The following is a 20,513-nucleotide window of genomic DNA, read 5'->3' as shown; positions in this document are numbered from 1 at the left end:
AAATACCAAGTGTATTCATTATAAATTACAAGGTAAAATGACAAAGTGGTTTCATGTAACCCAGGTGTTTGACACCCCTATTGGGTAAGCCAGAAACTGTGCTTTAGGTCTTCCAAAGAAAAACTATGATCAATAGTCAGTTGCTTTGTAAATTGCCACTTCTAAATTAAAAGGATAAAGTAGTCATTTCAAAATTAATTTATTTGTGATTCATTGAACTTGCATATTTGCATATTCCTTGGGGTTCTAAACTCTTCCTGGAGTCTGTGTAGGAAAGGGCCTTTTTTTCATATCCTGGAATCCAGGAAGTGCAGGCTGGGGCAGAAACATTTGGGACACATCCAAGGCACTAGCATTATCTAATCTTTCTATACACCCGCCTTTGCCTCCAACAGGAGTCACACAGCTCATCTCAGGAACTATGAATAAGGCTAGCCTGCTCCAATGACCCACATTTTTCTTTGTAGCCTACTTCAGTGATCCATAGTTTTCCTTCTCACTTGTCCTATCGACTGGCCAGGAAATGGCCACCCCTCTGGAAGATCTTTCATTCTTTGAGAATTGACAGTGTGCTCAGCAACAGTTTGAGGTTCTTTCCATGAATTAACTCATTTTACCCTATAAGGAAGTCCTGCTATTTTCTCACTCTAGAGATGAGGAAACTGAGGCACAGAGAAGTTAGGTAACTTGCTTAAGATCACACAGCTAGTGAGTGGCAGAGCTGGGATTCAAACCCAGCCAGTCTGCCATTAAGGTCTAAGCTCTGAATTTCACTATATCATCTCCCCTCCTGGATGGAAAATGGGAAGAATAATATCTACTTTACAGGGCTGCAGTGAGGATTAAATTGTTATTGTTAGTCCTCTGGAGTAGAGTGGTCATTTTCTGACTAGTGAGCAGGGTTATAGAGTAAATTTTTCAAAGTAAGTTCCAGACATAATCCTCAACCTGAAACAAGCATTTCCACCTTTAAAAAGAAATCTAAAGTGAAGCTCTGCATAAACTGAGTGCCATAATAATGGATTTTAGTGGAAAGAAGCTCTCCTAACATTTCTGCATTTAATGGAACACAAGAAGGGTCACTCTGACTTTAATTCAATGGCTGACTCCTAAATAGTATCTACAGGTCTACAGTGAAGGTTTTCTAGACCTAATAGCTTTTGGAATAGGTTTATGCACTTGAATATGTTTGCAACCTGTTCCAAATGCCCTTTGCCCTACCTTAGTCATTTGCTATTAATAGACATAGCCTTGGTGGTTGTTTGTCTACTAAGGCATGTTGACCCTTTATTTTCCACCTCAACTCAGTATACTCCATGTGAGAGAAACAAAGTCTAGGGGAACCAATTCACTGTAATAAGCAATTTTCTCCTAAACAACATCAGGAACATGGAAGCTGTCAGAAGAGCTGTAGTGGGTTCCTATTATCTTGTTTTCTGGAAATTGGTACTGCCCAAATAATGTTATACTCACCTCTGATTTCTATGCCAACCCACTCTGTAGATTCAAGGGATTAAATGGATGCAATATTCCCACATCCTGAAGAACAAGCTAGAGAATGGCTCATTTCTTTAAAATCGCATAATATCCAAGAACAAACCAATGGCTTAAGTTAGGCTCACAAGCTAAGAAATAAATTAAATATATAGTTCAAGCAATCATACCCCATGGGCTTGACATTTTTAAAAAAGAAAAGCTGAAACAGGAGAGAAAATACAGCTCTTTGCTGATCAAGGAACCAACATTCAGTGGAATTGGTCAATTGTAGTCTGATTTTTTCCCCACCCAGACTTCTACAATGTCAATTAGTACCTAAAATGACTTCTACAATTTGTCTTTTAGGATGACAGGTATTAAAATTACTTTTTAGTGTAACCCATGCAAACCCTGATTGGGTTTATCTGTTTATCTGTTAAATGAGACTGGAATCAGGGGATAAATCATGGTGGACAAGGTGAGTTTGTTTTTAAAATATCTTTTATGTTTTTAAAATTTATTTATTTTGAGAGAGAAAGCATGAGCAGGGGAGGGCAGAGAAAGAAAAGAGAGGGAGAATCCCAAGTGGGCTCTGCACTGCCAGCATGGAGCCTGATGAAGGGTTCGAAATCATGAACCATGAAATCGTGACCTGAGCCAAAGTCAGATGCTTAACTGACTGAGCTACCCAGGTGCCCCAAAGAGAATTCGTTTTCAAAATGAGACAGAATACGATGAGAATGCAGCTACTCATGTGAGAAATGAAGCTTACAGAATTTTAAGGGAAATAAGCCACACACACACAGACACACTCACACACACACACAGACACACACACACACACACACACACACACACAGAGGGAGAGAGCGAGGGAGGGAGGGAAGGAGAGAGACAGAGACAATGAGAATTCTAATAAAAAGTACTATGTGATCAGGGTACAAAGAGAGCCACACAGTGCATATACTCACAGGTGGCTTTGGCTAGAAGAATATATGATACTGGATTTTTTTTTTCAACGTTATTTATTTTTGGAACAGAGAGAGACAGAGCATGAACGGGGGAGGGGCAGAGAGAGAGGGAGACACAGAATCAGAAACAGGCTCCAGGCTCGGAGCCATCAGCCCAGAGCCTGACGCGGGGCTCGAACTCACGGACCGCGAGATTGTGACCTGGCTGAAGTCGGACGCTTAACTGACTGCGCCACCCAGGCGCCCTGATACTGGATTTTTTTAAAAAGGATAGGATTTTGGCAGAAGAAGGAAAACTGAGTACCTGGAAGAGAGCGTTGCTCAGGGAACGGCCAGTAGCTCCATTAGGTTGGAGCTGAGCATGCATGACAGGAACAGCAGAGAGAAGCTAGCTAGAAGGGTAGGTTGGAGTCATATAACAAATGGTTTGGATGATGCAAGGATTAAAGAGGGGGTTAACACCAGAGGTGAAAAACCAATCAGAAGGCTATTGCAAAAGTCTAGGTCAGGGATGAAGGCTTGAACGGGGGTCACCAGCATTGGCTTGAAGAAGGCACAGTGGGGAAGCCAAGTGGAGATAACTTTGGAGGCCAAACTGAAAGATATTGTAAGCCATAAATAAAGGCCTAGATAATCAACACTTTCTCACTGTACCAACTTCTAAAGTCTTCTCTCAAAATGGGTGCCAGTTATGATAAAACCATAAAAGAGTAAATGAGAGATTAGCATGGGATACCCTAGTTGACTGAGTCAGGGAGTAAAATGAACTTGCAGTCTTCGGGGGCTTATTTGATTATTGGAAGGACATGCACACAGTGCTGAAGCAGGATGCTGGATGGCAGCAGCAGACAGGACTGCTGGCAGTGTGCTCTCAAATCTGAGACAGTACTATGCCATCACCCTCCTCCCTCCATACCTTCAATAGATCCTTGGATGGTATTTATCCTCACCCTTAGACCAACTACTCCAAGAAGATAACATTTGGGCATGAAGTCTCCACAATTTGCAGGATGGTCTCAGCAACAACTTTCGTGTCTACATTTCCATTGTTTGGAATTTTTAGAATTATAAAAATGAAGATTAGAAAGGACTTCACTGTTCAGCTGGCAAAATCATTGGAATCCTCTCCATTAAGTTCTCATCAAGTAATCATGTAGTCTGTCTTTGAACATCCCCAATGATGGAAACCTCATTCCATTTTTGGCTTTTCCTAAATATTATTTTTCTGTATTAACCCTTCTCTAACAACTATTGTGTCACTATGCTACTATGTAACTACTCTTGGTGTCTTTACTAACTTGATCTCATTTAATCCTCCCCAATGTCTAATTTTACAGATGAGAAAACTGAGGATCAGAGAAAGTGACTTGTCTAAGGTCACACAGCTGGTGAGTGGCAGAACTGGGATTTGAACTCATAATTTGATCTGACTCTGATGCTCCCTGTATTATAACTTAGTCTAAGCCAAAATCTGTCTGCCTATAACTTCCAGAGTTATAACATCCCTTTCTGGAAAGAGGGTGGCATCTTTGAAGTATAATAGAAGGTGTAAATCTCCTGGATCTCTTTCATCATCAAAACACTTGAGAAATGCTAAAAAGACTGCCAAAATAAAAGGCAAACAAGGCCATGCAGCAAAGTCTTCTGATAGAGTGCCTATTCTTATGATTCCTCCAAACATGGTAGTCAGTTTTCTGCTGCCTCAGTGCTCACCAATGGGCCTTCTAATCAACAAATGTGATGGCCACTTCCAAGTCCTCATTTTTTATGAACTCCAACTTCTGGAAGTTTTCTTCTCCCTTACAGTCTGAGATACTTCATAATAGCTAGACTGGGTCTTAAAGGAAGAGTGAGAAGAATGTGCTATGCAGAAGAGGAGGTCATATATCCAAATCCCTACTCAATGTCATCACTTACATGCCTAATAGTCAATACAAACATAAAATGTGAAAACTATTCTTATATTACATCGTATACAAAAATTAACTCAAAACCTAATCAAAGACCTAAATGAAAAAGTGAAAACTATGAAACTATTAGAAGAAAATATAGGAGAAAAGCTTCATGACATTGGATTTGGTAACAATTTATTATATGTAACACTAAAAGAACCGACAACAAGAAAAATGATAAATTAGACTACATCAAAATCAAAAACTCTTGGACATCAAAGGACTTTCAAGAGATGAAAGGGCAATACCCAGAACAGGAGAAAATAATTGAAAATCATCAGTGTAGGACACCAAGCTGGTGTTGCAGAATTGCTTGGATATGAGGATCCCCAACCCCAGACCCACACATCTGGTGGCAGAAGCACTGTGAATGTTGTAGTAATATTCTATATTAGTGGAAGAGGAGACAACAGGAGGGAAGACTGGGGCTTCTCTCATACAGTTAGTGTCAATGAGGCGCGATCTTTTCTAGATTGGCCCTGGGTCATGGAAACATGTGGTTTGGGAAGAGAAAGAATGAAAGGTTGGGGGTAAATAACTTTTGACTCCTGGGTGGCCACACGGTTACTGCCGGTTTGGAGCAGCAGCTATACTAAAAGCAGTTACCAATGGAATTTAAAAACAGATCCATCTCTGTATGACTTATTTCACTTAGAGAAGGACAGATACCATATGTTTTCACTCTTATATGGATCCTGAGAAACTTAACAGAAGTCCATGGGGGAGGGGAAGAAAAAAAAAGAGGTTAGAGAGGGAGAGCCAAAGCATAAGAGACTCTTAAAAACTGAGAACAGACTGAGGGTTGATGGGGGGTGGGTGATGGATATTGAGGAGGGCACCTTTTGGGATGAGCACTGGGTATTGTAATGGAAACCAATTTGACAATAAATTTCAGATTAAAAAAAAAAAGAAAAAAAAATAGATCCAAATCCTGGGGTTGGTTCACTAGATGCATAAGGAAATGCAAACTAATAAGAAAAAGACCAAATATTAATCCCTCGATTTTTGTTATCTGTGATACTTAAAATGAAATTAAAAGAGGGTACTGGGTCCAATCTTGATGCTAGACCAAGCTCAGATTTCACTTAGTCTGAGCTTTGGCCACTCACCTCAAAGCCAAGAGAAAAATTATGCAAGCACAAAAGAAACTCCCTCTATGATCTCTGGTCATCAAGAAGGTAGTCAATGTGGGGAGAGGACAAAACCAAGAAACTAATGAAACCAGAATAATGTTTGATGGACTCAGGCCCCAAGAGGGAGGGACTCAGGACCCTCTCTAAGAGGGTTTTTGGCTATGCAGGACAAATAATTCAAGAACAAGCCATTTAGAGAAAGGGACAAAGATTTATTAGGTCTAGAAGTAAGAAAGGAAATACTTTACAAAGTAGTGATCTGTCCTCCCAGATGAGGAAGAAGATCCCCATTTGCCTCTATTGAAGGGTTTTATAAGTTTTTAAAATTAGCTAACTGTATAGGGAGGGGCTTTGGGTTTATCATTTATGTTGGGCAGTTAGTTGCTTCATTGTCTTAGGGCTGTGAAAGTACCCACAGGGAGCAATTTTAAGAGTGTCCAGGCTTTATGGATTTTACTGCCAGAAGGAGTGGGGTGTTGTGGTCTTCCATGAGTTGGATACTATGACTCATTTTATAACCTGCTGACTTTTAGGGTCAGCTAAAACCCAAATGGCTTTACTTTGGTCAACTTGCCTCCCAAGTCACCCTCCCCTTTTGCCTCAAGAGGGTGCAGTGTGAAGGAGTTGTTTCATTTTGTGGATCAGTATCATCGGCTTCTTGAGGAACCTTTATTGAAATGGATTATGGCAATGACTAATTCAGGGTCTGTGTCTTTAGCTGTGAATGATGCAGAGTAGAAGTATTAGAAGAAGTTAGTTAGGTTCTAATAGGAGGCCTGGAGACCAGCAAAAATGAAGTCATTGCCTGCTATTGAGAAAGTCAGAGCCCTGTCTTGGCAGCACTCTACATGAAGCTGGATTAAACCAAGATAGTGGGTTCCATGGCAGGAAACTCCTGACCAAATAAGGAAGAAAAAGCACGAAACCCTGCTTCCAAGAAATCCCTGTCTCAAGTGATTAATATTCCACCCCTTGTTAACAACTGTCAATAAAATATAGACACCCAAACCCCCAGGGCTTACATCTCTCTCTCTTCTCTCCCTTGCTAGCTCTCACGTCTCTAGAGTATACTTTCATTTTAATAAACTTTCTTGCTTATGTGTCACTCATCCACTGTGTTGTGTATGTCCTTGAATTCTTTCTCCCTATAAGACCAAGAGCCTTTGCCTGACATCATTGAGTCAGGCTGGCTCAAGGCCTCAGGGCCCAGAGTTTCCCCAGTTCACCCGGCAATAGAAAAGCATGTTAGGGTTGATGCAGGACCCACACAGCTCACTACTGAACATTCACAGATAGCTATATGTGATTCAGACACAAAGGAGGTTATTCCTAAGGGAACATCGAGTCTGGTGGACTGGGTAAAAGGCACTATAAGATCTGTTTACCTTGAGAAAGGTAAAAGTCTCCCCCTGTGAAAGCCAAGTGGAATATCCCCAGAGGTAGCTGTTGATATGCTCTGTATGCAAGCCATGTGGACAGCCTTTATGATAGCTAGACTATTTTACCCACTGAATATGACAATTACCCATGTCATGGTAAATGCTGTGGTTAAGGGGTCCTCTTTCACATGGGCACGACAAAACACCTTGCTACAAAACTGAGGGACAATTCAGGACTTTATTGAAATTGCTGTCTCAACTTCCCCTCATGGGTCTTCCAGATGCTAGTAAAAATATTAGGTTAGTTAACAAGAGAATAGGGAAAAAGCGAGAGGAGAGTCAAGGGACTTCCCAATAAGGTGGAAAGTTTTAAACAGTTATTATGGAAAAAAGGTGAATAAGGCAAATATTGATAGGAGTGAACCAAACAGGGAAAAGAAAGGGGAGAGTCACAGGATTTGTCCTGCAGGGTAAAAATGTTTAGATAGTTGAGAAATGGGATGAATAATATGGACATTGATGGGGTTAAAACCAAGGTTGTTTTTTTTTTTTTTTTCAAAACCAAGGTTTTAATATAGCATTACCAAAGGTTGGGAGGGCCAAAGGGCCCCCCTGCTGGTTCCCCAACATTAAAGTGCTCCTAACAAATCTAGTCTATTTATCCCAGTTGGAAAATTTAAAAAGCGTAAAGGCTGAGTTTACAATGAGAAACCTGACCAATAATGTGCTTGTGGCAGTGTTTAGGCATATTAATCAAGTTAAAGATTGACAAAGATTGAGATACAGTTAAGAATATAAGGGTTGGGGCGCCTGGGTGGTTCAGTCGGTTGAGCGTCTGACTTCAGCTCAGGTCATGATCTCGCGGTCTGTGAGTTCGAGCCCCGCATCGGGCTCTGTGCTGACAGCTCAGAGCCTGGAGCCTGCTTCGGATTCTGTGTCTCCCTCTCTCTCTGCCCCACCCCTGCTCATGCTCTGTCTCTGTCTCAGAAATAAATAAAACATTAAAAAAATTAAAAAAAAGAATATAAGGGTTAATGGAATCAAGGTAAAAGTTTGTAGAAGAATTGGTATGTTTGAACAGGATTTATATGAAGAGGTTGTCTCTTTTATCTGATTGCATTATGGGGATGGACACTGTATCTGACTGGGGAACACTTCTCCATCTAGTATTCTAAGACAAAAGGCATGCAGATCCATCTTTCAAGCAATGCTAACTGGACATGCTAAATGTAAACTAGTAAGACTGCCTGAGTCTACACAGTATGGAATAGAAGCTAGAGTGCTGGTGGGGACAAGTTCTCTATGACATATGGCAACACAGGCTGTGCCCTGTACAGTTCCAGGGGCTACCATTTATCATTTGTACAGGACCCCTGATTCTCGCCCCCTGGAATCAGGAGAGAGGCAGGGGTAACTAGAGGCCAGCCATCAGAAGCCCCAGTGAAGGACAATGTAGACAGTAGCAGCTAGGACTTCACTGTAGTGGTAGAGGTCTATCCATTAGTGCATTAATACCTCCCTCAGTAGTGTCTGTTTCCTGTGTTTATTCCCCTCTGTTACACAGAGTTTCTGAAGAATGTTAAGTTTGTAAATGTTAGTCTGGCTTGCTGAGCGTGGAACCTGCTTAAGATTCTCTGTCTCTCTTCCTCTGCCCCTCTCTCCAGCTCCTGTTCTCTCGCGCTCTCTCTCTCTCTCTCTCTCTCTCTCTCTCTCTAAGACAAAAAAGGGGGGTGCATAAAAAGGCACATTCCACAGTTAGACCATGAGAACTGATGACCCCTGGTGGCTAGAAGTGGTAGTGACAACAGTTCTTCCAGATGGACAACGGAGAAACATGTCAAGGTTGAGGAAATGAGCCAGAAGTTGGGACACACAGGGATTCCCTTCTGTCAGGGTAGTTCCATTAGCAAATAGGCATTATTACCGCTTCCATGTTTCACACAATAAAACAGATTCAGAGGCTGTGGCATTAGATCTTCAGATTTGTAGTCCATTACCCTTTTTAGTAAACTATGCTACAAGTCCCTGAGATAAATACCTTGGATGTAGTGGAGCATTTTTCCTGTTCCCACCCTTCAATGGAAAGGGAGGAATATACTGCTGGAAGATGATATATATGTTAAAAAGCAGGTTTCTGCGAACTTTGGGGAGAGAGCTGTGACCTACACAAATTGTGAATGTCCAGCAAAAGTGAAGAGAAACCAGAAAAAATAGAATAAAAAATCCAGCAATCTCTCCCTTTGTGACACTTGGTCAAAATTGTTGGTGCATACTGCATTCTATAAATGAGGACAGGTTAGTGTTTTTACTGTTGGATAGCTTTCTAATTGGCTTGGGATTAGGCAATGGAAAAGGCTTTCCTGCCTAATATCTTCTCTGGGAGAAACAATATTCTGTGGGAGTTTGAGGGGTCTTTGTGGGTACATAAGAATGCTTGTTCCTCGGGGCAGCTGGGTGGCTCAGTTAGTTAAGCGTCTGACTTTAGGTCAGGTCATGATCTCACAGTTCATGAGTTCAAGACCCACATTGGGCTCTGTGCTGACAGCTCAGAGCCTGGAGCCTGCTTCAGATTCTGTGTCTCCCCCTCTTCTGCCCCTCCCTGCCCTCTCTCTCTCTCTCAAAAATAAGCATTAAAAATTTAAAAAGAATGCATGTTCCTCAACAAAATCAATGAATTAAGTATTTTGAACAAAATATTTGAAATTCTTCTTAAAAAAATCATAAACAGTTGTTTTTAGCTTAGATTTTGTCAGGAAATGTCAGAAATTCAGCGGGCCACAGAAACTCTGATGGAAACAGCTTTCCATATGGAGAATTGCCTCTATCACATTCCTGACAACTAGCTATTCATTAGTGTGTGAACAGCAGTAGTAACAAGTAGTCCATTGCACTTTTAGGTCTATTACAAATATAAACCCCTGGACAAATTCTATGCAGGTTGAGCATAGGTAGTCCAGTGAGTGAATGCATATGGTCAAGGCTGAAGGTTGTAATTAAACACCTTGGGAACCCAAAACTGTTCATTTTATATACTTTTCCTCAGAAACAGTGAAAGTTGGATGGGGAAGATGAGTAGAAAGAAGAATTTCTACATAGATTCACTTTTATTCTGCTTTCTCTTGGAAAGTCATATAAAAACACATTTCTCCATTCTTGGAGCTCAGTTGCTACTGGCATTTTATTTCTGTATTAGTCAGGGTTCTTCAGAGTATCAACCAATAGAATATATATGTATGTATATATGTATGTTATGTAGGTAGGTAGGTAGGTAAGTAGGTAGGTATTGAGGTATGTGTTTATTTGTTATAGGAATTAGCTTATGTGGTTATGGAGGTCAAGAAACCCTGAGATCTGCTGTCTGCAAGCTGGAGAACCAGGAAAGTTCAGGCATAATTTCGTCAGAGTCCAAAGGCCTGAGAATCAAGGGGCTGATGGTGTAAGTCCCAGTCTGGGTCTGAAAGTTGGAGAACCAGAAGCATCAATGTCTGAAGGCAGAAGAAGATGGATGTTTAAGCTTAAGCTGAGAGAATGAATTTACTCTTTGTCCACCTTTTCCTTCTATTCAGGCCCTCAGTGCATTGGGTGATGCCCCCCTGTATTGGTGAGGGCCATCTTCGTTATTCCATCTATTGATTCAAATGCCAATCTTTTCCAGAGACACCCTCATAGACATACTTGGATATAATGTTTTGCCAGCTATCTGGATATCCCTTAGCCCAGTCCAGTTGACATATAAAATTAACCATCACAATTTCTATGGAGAATATTTATTATTTTTATAGCCCATGAGATAAGGGACACGTATGTATATGATGATGGCCTTACATGTATGAAGAGAAAACTGGGAACAGCTCCTAGGAGTCAGGTTGCTCCAACAAATAGATTGGTTAACAAATGAATTTAATTAATTAGAATGAAATGGATAATACCTTGATAAAATAGTCCTTCATGGTAAGTTTGAGAAAAAGACATTCTAAAGGCCAGAATCTAAAGGCTCATCTGCTTGTCTCAATCTGTTCTATTCCTGCTTAATGTTAAGACTCATTATCTCTATGTTTATGGCCTTGATGATGATGATGGTTTCACAGGTATATACCTATTGCCAAGCTCATTGAATTGTATACAATAAATGTGTACAACTTTTTACATGTCAAAAAAAGACTTCATTGTCTCTAATTTGGATCATTAACATAGTCTTCTTTGTCCTTGTTTTTTTTTTCCACTTTCACTATGATGTGTATAGGTGTGGATTTCTTTTTATTTATCCTGCCTAGGATGCAAGGGGTTTCTAGAATCCTTGGAGTATTGCCTTTCATCTGCTCTGGAAATTTTTTTGCAATCATCTTCCCCATTTCTCTTTCCTGTCCTTCTGAGACTCAACTGTACTATAGACCTTCTCACTCTATTCATTGTGTCTCTTATCATATATTTTCTTTTTTTCCCTATAATTTGTTTCACTAGGAGGAATTCTGGATGATTTCTTCTTATCTACCTTTCAACTTATTAATTCTCTCTTAAGGGAGTGGCATGATATAAAGTGCTAAATGGGAAAAACCTACAGCCAAGAACACTATCTGGCAAGGCTATCATTCAGAAAAGAGAGATAATGAGTTTCCCAGACAAACAAAAACTGAAGCAGTTCACGACCACTAACCCAGCCCTGCAAGAAATATTAAAAGGGTCACTTTAAGTGGAAAGGAGAGAGCAAAAGTGACAGTATAAAGGTATGAAACACAAAAGCAGTAAAAATGAATATTTCTATAAAAAAATCACTTAAGGTACTCACAAAACAAGATATAAAATATAATAACATATACCTAACAGGTGGAGATGAGAAAAGAATGGGTTCAAACTTAAATGACCATCAAGTTAACATAGACTGCTATATGCAGAAGAGGTTATATACAAGTCTAATGTTAACCATATATCAAAACCACTAATAAATATACAAAGAATAAAGAGAAAGAAATCCAAATATATCACTAAAGAAAATTAACAAAACATGAAAGAGAAAAAGATAAAGTATCAGAGAAAATCTTCAGAAACAACCACAAAAACAAATAAAAATGATAATAAATATACAACTATCAATAGTTACTTTGAATGTAAATGGACTAAACCCTCCAACCAAAATACACATGGTGACAGAATGGATAAAAAACAAGACCCATCTATATGCTGCCTACAAGAGACTCATTTCAGACCTAGATACCTGCAGATTGAAAGTGAAGGGATGGAGAAACATCTATAATGCAGATGGATGTCAAAAGAAAGTTGGAGTAGCAATACTTAGATCAGACAAAAAGACTTTAAAGAAAGTTTGTAACAAGAGACAAAGAAGGACACTATATAATCATATAGGGGACAATCCAACAAGAAGATATATTCATGCATCCAACATAGGAGCACCCAAATACATAAAACAGTAACAAACATAAAGGAACTAATCAATAATAATTCAATAATAGTACGGGACTTTAACACCCCACTTACAGCAATGCACAGATCATCTAAACAGAAAATCAACAAGGAAACTGGCCTTGAATGACACACTGGAACAGATGGACTTAACAGATATATTCAGAACATTCCATCCTAAAACAGCAGAGTACACACTCTTTTCAAGTGCACATAGAACATTCTCTAGAATAGATCACATATTAGGCCACAAAACAAGCCTCAACAAATTCAAGAAGATCAAAGTCATACCATGCATTTTTTCGACCACAACACTATGAAACTAGAAATCAACCACAAGAAAAAATCTGGAAAACTATAAATACATGGAGGTTAAATAACATGTTACTAAACAATGAATAAGTCAATCAGGAAATAAAAGGATAAATTAAAAAGTACATGGAAACAAATGAAAATGAAAACACAATGGTCAAAACCTTTGGGATGCAGCAAAAGCAGCCCAAAGAGGAAAGGATATAGTAATACAGGCCTATTTCAAGAAGCAAGAAAAACTCAAATAAAAAATGTAACCTTATACTTAAAGAAGCTAGAAAAAGAACAACAAACAAAAACCTAAAACCAGCAGAAGGAAAGGAATAATAAAAAATAGAGCAGAAATAAATGATCTAAAAAGTAAAAAAAAAAAAAAAAAAAAAAAAAAAGTAGAAAAGATCAATGAAACCAGGATCTGGTTCTTTGAAAAAATCAATAAAATTGAGAGGCACCTGGGTGGCTCAGTAGGTTAAGCATCCAACTCTTGATCTCACTTGAGGTCACCATCTCATGGTTCATGAGATTGAGTCCTGCGTTGGACTCTGCGCTGAACAGTGCAGAGACTGCTTGGGATTCTCTCTCTCTGCCCCTCCTGCTCTCTCTCTCTCTCAAAATAAATGAATACAATTTTTAAAAAAATCAATAAAACTTATCAAGACTTACCAAGGAAAAAAGAGAAAGGACTCAAATAAATGAAATCACAAAGGAGAGAGGAGAAATGACAACATCACCGAAGTACAAATAATTATAAAAAAATATTATGAAAAATTATTTGCCAACAAATTGCACAACGTAAAAGAAATGGATAAATTCCTCGAAATAAACTACCAAAACTGAAACAGGAAGAAATAGAAAATTAGAACAGGGTAATTGGCAGCAATGAAATTGAATCAGTAATCAAAAAACACCCAACAAACAAAAGTTCAGGACCAAATGGCTTCACAGGCAAATTCTACCAAACATTTAAAGAAGAGTTAATACTTATTCTTCTCAAACTATATTTAAAAAAAAAGGAAAGGAAGGAAATCCTCCAAACTCATTCTATATGCCAGCCATTACCCTGATACCAAAATCCGATAAAGACACCACTAAAAAAACAGAACTACTGGCCAATATCCTTGATGACATAGATGCAAAAATCCTCAACAAAATATTGGCAAGCCAAATCCAACAATACATTAAAAAAAAATCATTCACCACGATCAAGTGTGATTTATTCCTGGATTGCAACAGTAGTTAAATATTGGCAAATCAATGTGCTACATCACATCAATAAGAGAGAGGCTAAGAACCATATATGATTATTTTAACAAACACAGAGAAAGCATTTGACAAAGTACAACATCCATTCATGATAAAAACCCTCTGCAAATTAGGTCTAGAGGGAACATACCTCAACATAATAAAGGCTGTATGTGAAAAACCCACAGCTAACATCATCCTAAATGGGCAAAAACAGAGATTTTCCTCCATAGTCCGGTACAAGACAAGAATGTCCATTCTCACCACGTTATTTAATATAGTACTGGAAGTCCTAGCCATAGCAACCAGACAACAAAAAGAAATAAAAAGCATCCAAATTGTCAAGGAAGAAGTAAAACTTTCACTATTTTCAGGTGACATGATACTATATACAGAAAACCTGAAAGACTTTGCCAAAAACCTGCTAGAACTGATAAACTCAGTAAATTCACAGGATGCAAAAATCAATGTACAGAAATATGTTGCATTTCTATACACCAATAATTAAACCGCAGAAAGATAAGTTAAGAAAACAATCTCATTTACAATTGTACCAAAAATAATAAGATATCTAGGAATAAACCTAACCAAAGAGGTGAAAGACCTGTACGCTAAAAACTTTTAAAACATTGATGAAAGAAACTGAAGAAGACACAAATAAATGGAAAGATATTCCATGTTTATGGATTGGAAGAACAAATATTGTTAAAATGTCTATACTACCCAAATAAACCTACACATTTAATGCAATCCTTATCACGATAACATTTTTCACAGAACTAGAACAATTGAAATTGATATAGAACCATAAAAACCTGAATAGCCAAAGGAATCTTGAAAAAGAAAAGCAAAGCTGGAGGCATCCCAATTCTGGATTTCAAGTTATATTACAAAGCTGTAGTAATCAAAACAGTATGGTGCTGGCACAAAGATAGGCACATTGATCAATGGAACAGGACAGAAAACCCAGAAATAAACCCACAACTTTATGGGTCAATTAATGTTCAACAAAGCAGGAAAGACTATCCAATGGGAAAAAGACAATCTCTTCAACAAATAGTGTTGAGAAAACTGGACAGCTACATGCAAAAGAATGAAACTGGACTGCTTTCTTACTCTGTTCACAAAAATAAATTCAAAGTTGATCAAAGACCTAAATGTAAGAATGGGAAACATAAAAATCCTAGAACACAGGCAGTAACTTCTTTGACGTCGGCCACAGCAACTTTTTCCAGATAGGTCTCTGGAGGCAAGAGAAACAAATGTAAAAAGAAACTATTAGGATCACATCAAAATAAAAAGCTTCTGCACAGCAAAGTTAATCAACAAAAGGCAACCCAGTAATGGGAGATGACATTTGCAAATTACATATCTGATAAAGGGTTAATATCCAAAATATGTGAAGAACTTATACAACTCAACATCCAAAAAAACAAATAATCCAATTATAAAATGGGCAGATTTCTCCAAAGACATACAAATGGCCAACAGACACATGAAAAGATTCTTATCACTTACATCAGGGAAATGCAAATCAAAACTACAATGAGATATCACCTCATCCCTGCCAGAATGGCTAAAATCAACAACTCAAGAAACAACAGGTATTGATGAGGATGTGAAAAAAGGGGAACCCTCTTCCACTGCTGGTGGGAATGCAAACTGGTGCCGCCACTCTGGAAAACAGTATGGAAGTTCCTCAAAAAGTTTAAAATAGAAGTACCCTATGATCCATGAATTGCACTAATGGATATTTACCCAAAAAATACAAAACACTAATTCAAAGGGATACGTGCACCTCTGTTTATAGCAGCGTTATTTATAATAGCTAAATTATGGAAGCAGCCCAAATGTCCATCGACTGAGGAATGGATAAAGAAGACGTAGTATGTATACACACACACAAACACACACACAAAAATGGAATGTTACACAGCCATAAAAAGAATGAAATCTTGTCATTTGCAATGACATGGATGGAAGTAGAGAGAATTATGCTAAGCAAAAGAAGTCAGTCAGAGAAAGAGAAATACTATGATTTCATTCATATGTAGATTTCAAGAAACAAAACAAAGGAGTAAAGGGGGAAAAAGGGAGAGGGAGAGAGGAAGAGGGAGAGGGAGAGAGGAAGAGGGAGAGGGAGAGAGGAAGAGGGAGAGGGAGAGGGAGAGAGGGAGAGACAGAGAGGGGGAGAGGGAGAGGAGGGGGGAGAGAAAGAGAAGGGGGAGAGAAAGAGGGGGGGAGGGAGGGGGAGAGGGAGAGGGAGGGAGGGGGAGAGAGAGAGAGGGAGGGAGAGGGAGGGGGAAAGAGGGGGAGGGAGGGAGAGAGAGAGGCAAAGAAACAGACTCTTAACTCTAGAGAACTGATGGTTACCAGAGGAGATGGGGGGTGGGGGGTGGGGGGTGGCTTAAACAGGTGATGGGAATTAAGGAGGGCACTTGTGAAGAGCACCAGGTGTTGTGTGTAATTGCTGAATCACTATATTGTACACCTGCAAGTAATATTACCTGCAGTTCACCAACTGGAATTAAAAGCTTAAAAAATAATTCTCTTAAGTTTATTTTTCATTATACCTATTATTGTCTAACAGTTGTGTTTATTAATCTGTTAAACACATGCACTGAACTCTCAATCTTTATATTTTTTAGTTCTAGATGTCCTATTTGATTATTTTTCAAATTGTCACTTTTTATGATTTTTTTTCTTCCCTGCAGCTATTTTAAAGCATATTTAAAAAAATTTTTTAACATTGTTTTGAGAGAGACAGCGGGTGAGTGGGGGAGGGGCAGAGAGAGAGGGAGACACAGAATCTGAAGCAGGCTCCAGGCTCTGAGCTGTCAGCACAGAGCCCGACTCGGGGTTGAACCCACAAACTGTAAGAACATGACCTGAGCCAAAGTCGGATGCTTAACCGACTGAGCCACCCAGGCACCCCATTAAAGCTTATTTTTTATTTTTTTGAACTATAGTAAACCATAGTCATTATAGTCTGTGTGTCATAATTTTGATATCTGAAGTCTCTCTGAATTTTTGTCTATTTTTTCTTCCAGTTGTCACCATGATTTTTTTTTCTTTGAGTGCCTACTTATTTTTAACTACGTGCGGATATATTATTGAAAAATTATTTGTGAGACAGATTTCAGACATAGAAGACAAAACCTTTCTGTGGAGAGTATTTTCACTTACTCTTGTCAAATGCCTGGCAACAGTACCTGTCCAAGACTACTTTAATCCAGGTTCAGGAAAGGGAGTTCTTTGGATCACCCTGGTGATGCGTATCTAGGCTGCAAGCCCAAATGTCTGGCAACAGTGCTTGTCCAAGATTTCTTTTTTATATTTATTTTTTAGACACACATGTGCGTACACACGTGCACACTTGAGCAGGGGAGAGGCAGAGAGAGAGAATCCAAAGCTGGCTGTGCACTGACAGTAGCGAGCCCCTGGCAGGGCTTGAACTCACAAACTGTGAGAACATAACCTGAGCCAAAGTCAGATGCTTAACTGAGTGAGCCACCAAGGTGCCCCTGACCAAGACTCCTTTAATCCAACTTCAGGGATTGGGAGTTCCTTGGATCACCCTGCTGATTGGTATCTAGGGTACAAGTCCATGCAAGATCTTGTTACTTCTGATTCATTATTATCCTGGAGGGTAGCCACTTAGTTTCAGCTTAAAGTGGATGAGTGGCTTATTAGATCTACTCATTTGGGAAGGTTTCAACTTCTTGTCCCCTTTGCCCATAAGGTCATGAAAACCACAGCTCAGTTTCACAATACTTCCTTTTGAATTCAGCAAATTCCCTTGGGCAAAAGTGGATTATAGTGCTGGGCTTTTCTATCCAGGTCCTTGTCTTCTTCTAGATTTTAGCCTCATCATTTCTTAGCTCTTAGTGAAGGTAATTACTTTTTATGTTTTATCTAGTTTTTTTTTTTTTTAGTTGTCCTTATTTGGGATGATTAGTCCAAATTACTCAGTCTGCCATTACCAGAAGCAGAGGTATACAATATTCTCCTAACTGCTCTCCTCCCCAGTCTCTTCCTTCCAGTTTCTCCTTCTCCCTCACAGAGGTACTGAATGTTTCTTCCTCATTGTATCATTTCCCCTGCACGAATCCGTCAAAAGCTTACCGTTGAATGTACAACAGAAATCAAATTCCTTAGTTTGGACAATCAGATCTAAAACTCTTTTTTTGCTGTACTTATTCACTGAATACGTATTTACTGTGTGACCCTCACTAGGCCAGGTGCTACCTATTCTTTTTATTCTTACCTCTTTTACCTCTTGTCTTACCTCCCAACTCACATTACACTCCAGCCAAACTGGAATACTCTCTGTAATGTGGCAGAGCTGGGTCAGAACACAGATGGGTTAACGCCTAGGTCAGTACACCATGATCCTGTATTCAGGTTTAAGTCCATTAATCCTGGATATTTATGTATATTCTAATAAATTAACTATACAAAAGCTGAACACATACAAATTATACTGGCTTTTATAGATTTCTTGTTGACTTTGGGGGTATTTGTCATGGGAGTCTGGGATGTAAGCTCTGGAAGTAAACTATTGCCATCAAGTTTTTAGCAATCACTGTAGTCACAAGGACACCTAGGGAGAAAATAATTCAGGCTTGCTTTGACAAATGTGGGACTGAGTGTGCAATTTGTTCCAGGGTGCTAAGAACAACCTGCTTGCAAACAAATTTACTCCCACCTGCTGGTGGTTGACTGAAATACCAGGCAAAACCAATTTATCACTGGAAAAACAAAAACAAAAACAAAAACAAAAACCAGTTCTGGAACTAGGTCATTCTGGAAACAAGATTCTAGTTTTGGCCTCTGCCATGTAACCTTGGGCCAATTCCTCTTCCTTCTCTAGGCTTCAGTGTCCCCACATGTACAATTCAGGTGCTTGGGCAAAATTACCTGGAATGGCCTTTCCATCTTTGGTAAGCAAGGACTGTCTCCAAGGATGCCTGAGTGACCAGGGACAAGGGATGAAGGATTAAGGGCAGTAGCAGTAGGCTTGACAAACCCACTCCTGTATGTAATGGTTAGTGATATATAGATACTCCCACCTATTTTTTTTTTTTTCTAATCTTGCACTGGTGGGAAGGAAGCATTTGCTGCAATGGAAGGAAAAAAAGGTACGAGGGAAAAGAGGGGAAAGGAAGGTGCTAGGGTGCTCTGCTGCTTTTAAGAAGGCAGAAAATGATGAGATATATTTTAAAAGTGATTCAAAAATGGTAAAAAAATAGATGGGTTGTTGTTGAGGTGGGGTAATGAGTTAAATCTTTAGCTGTGCAAAACACTCAGCTACCCCCAGCAGTTCCAAACAGAAGATTTGCAATATGCTGGGTACAAGCAGTCCCAACTCATTTACCAAATACTCAAGGAAAGACAATGGGAACAATGTTTCTGTTTGAATGTTCTAAATTTTTTTTTACATTTATTTATTTTTGAGAGACAGAGCGTAAGTGGGGAAGAGGCAGAGGGAGACAGGGACACAGAATCTGAAGCAGACTCCAGGCTCTGAGCTGTCAGCACACAGTCTGACGTGGAGCTTGAACTCACAAACCGTGAGATCATGACCTGAGCCCAAGTCAGACACTTAATCGACTGAGCCACCCAGGCGCTCCTCTGTTTGAATGTTATAGTTAACCAAAAGCGAACTTGAAATCTGTTTTGATTTTATCACTTTTACTTTTTTCTTTAATATTGTTTTGTTTTTGAGAGAGAGTACGAGCGTAAGCAGGGCAGGGGCAGAGAGAAGGGGACAGACGCAGAGAACAGAGGACAAGGACACAAAGCAGGCTCTGTGTTGACAGCAGCAAGCCTGACATGGGGCTCAAACTCAGGGAACTGTGAGATCATGATCTGAGCTGAAGTCGGAGGCTCAACTGACTGAGCCACCCAGGTGCCCCTGATTTCAACACTTTTAAATGACATGCCATCACTGAGTTCTATTTGTTGACTGCCTGTCTGGCTTATGTGCTCTAAAGAGGCCTCTTTCTAAACTTGTTTCATTTTTTTAAGCTTTTTATTTTTTAACGTTTACTTATTTTTGAGAGACAGAGAGAGCATGAGTGGGAGAGGAGCAGAGAGACACAGAATCTGAAGCAGGCTCCAGGCTCTGAAGAGGTTAGTACAGAGCCCAACGCAGGGCTTGAACTCATGGACCCCGATATCATGACCTGAGCCGAAGACGGATGCTTAACCGACTAAGCCACCCAGGCGCCCCTTTAAAGTTTTTTTAATATTTATGAGAGAAAGAGAGAGACAGAGACAGAGAGAGAGAGAGAGAAAACGAGCGGGGGGAGGGGCAGAGAAAGAGAGACAGAATCGAAGCGGCCTCCAGGCTCTGAGCTATCAGCACAGAGCCAGATGTGGGGCTCTAACCCATGTACCACGAGATCATGACCTGAGTGGAAGATGGACACTTAAAAGACTGAGCCACCCAGGCGCCCCAAAACTTGCTTCATCTTGGAGATGGGAAGGACAGAGGGTAATGAGTGGAGGCATTTCCTCATTCTCTGATATCCTTCTATCCCACAGGACTATGTTCAGGGTAGTGGAAAGAACAGATGCCCTCTACACAAAATGCCAGGCTTTTCCATATGATGGGGCCAGAATGCT

The 20,513-nt window shown here is 39.7% G+C and overlaps 1 protein-coding gene across 5 annotated transcripts in view; it reads right to left on the bottom strand.

Moving 5' to 3' along the window:
• LOC101101037 (small ubiquitin-related modifier 2) overlaps positions 1 to 20,513 on the bottom strand; it is a 161,515-nt gene that overhangs the window by 139,572 nt on the left and 1,430 nt on the right. The window lies entirely within an intron of this gene.

This window comes from Felis catus, chromosome X (genome assembly GCF_018350175.1).
Source record: "Felis catus isolate Fca126 chromosome X, F.catus_Fca126_mat1.0, whole genome shotgun sequence".
Classification (NCBI taxonomy): domain Eukaryota; kingdom Metazoa; phylum Chordata; class Mammalia; order Carnivora; family Felidae; genus Felis; species Felis catus.
Note: the sequence above shows the minus strand (reverse complement) of the source record. Positions and strands in the feature narration are given on the sequence as shown.